We start from the raw sequence: 1,311 nt of genomic DNA, 5'->3' as shown, positions 1-1,311 counted from the left end.
CCTTATGTGACACAATCTTGTGTGTCTGCTTAAATGGCTTATGTCTGGATTGTATCTGAAGGGATGTGTGGTGCTCAATAATGAGGGTAATGAGGGATGGATGTTGGTGAAAGAGGGCAGGTGGCACCGGTGTGGCCATGATCAACTGTTTACACCTAATGAAAAATTGGATGAGGCTTGAGTCGGAGTCAGTAACTCCGTCCGACCATAGGAAACCAAATTGAACCATGTTGAACATCAGCTGAGCACAGCTGATTCTGCTCGTGCTCATTGTACAGACTTGGAGTGGAGAGAACCTCACGAACTCGGTGCAATCCAAGACAACTTGTGTGGCCGAGTTTCACACCGATGCCTGAGAAACAAGTTCAACCAATTTCAAATATATTCTCTGAATTCCACCGATCTCTGACAAAAATGTCTGAGGGCATCGCGTCCATTTTCCTGAGCAGTTGGACCTTGGACAATCTCATAGTGTACTGTATAACTCCTCACTTTCGGGCTTCACATGTATCCTTGTTGGACTAGCGGCAAAAAAACGACCATGCAGTCATCCTTTGCTCTCAGTCATCAGCATGGGAAGTAGCGAGCCGGAAGTCATTGTCAAGAAGCACAGAATGAAATATGTACAGACTGCTCACAGACACAAGCCTGAGATGTGGTGACGTTTACAACGAATTTGCCATCGACAGCACAGGATATCATAAGGTATTCACCATGCAGAGAGTACACAGAACACACTATGCATGTGACACATTTCGAGTTGTGATCACCCAGGCCTCGGTAATATGGAAAAAACAGCGGGCGAGCACAGAACACGTCTTGGAGGTTGCTTGGAGGCGCTGTGTCGACTCGTCTTACATCAGCAAATGACCAAATATGGGATAAGACCCCAGGATGCCCAAGGTCTCGGTCGCTGAGGTCGCTTCGCAGACCGGATCCGGCTGTCCACGCGACTTACAGCGACAGTCCCGGACCGGCACAACACTGGAACGGGCACAAGTAGTCTCCTGCACAGACCTTATATAAGAAATCATTATATAAGGTCTGTTCCAATTTCTGGGACTTTGGCGGGGCGACCCCGAAAGACCATATAAGGAAATTTCTGGGTCGCGTCTCAGCTCGGTGCCACACGCAAGGGTGGCACAGACAAGTTGCGTAGGTTTTCATCTCTGCTGCTGAATTCTTCCTGCTCGTGCGTAACAAATTTTCTCTGCCATTTTATCCTGCATCCATGCTGTATTTTCGACACAAAATTGTGATCATAAGAGTCTAAGAGAAGTACATAGCTTTCAAACTGGGACGTCCCCCCCC

This window comes from Stereum hirsutum, assembly GCF_000264905.1.
Source record: "Stereum hirsutum FP-91666 SS1 unplaced genomic scaffold STEHIscaffold_2, whole genome shotgun sequence".
Taxonomy (NCBI): Eukaryota; Fungi; Basidiomycota; class Agaricomycetes; order Russulales; family Stereaceae; genus Stereum; species Stereum hirsutum.
Note: the sequence above shows the minus strand (reverse complement) of the source record.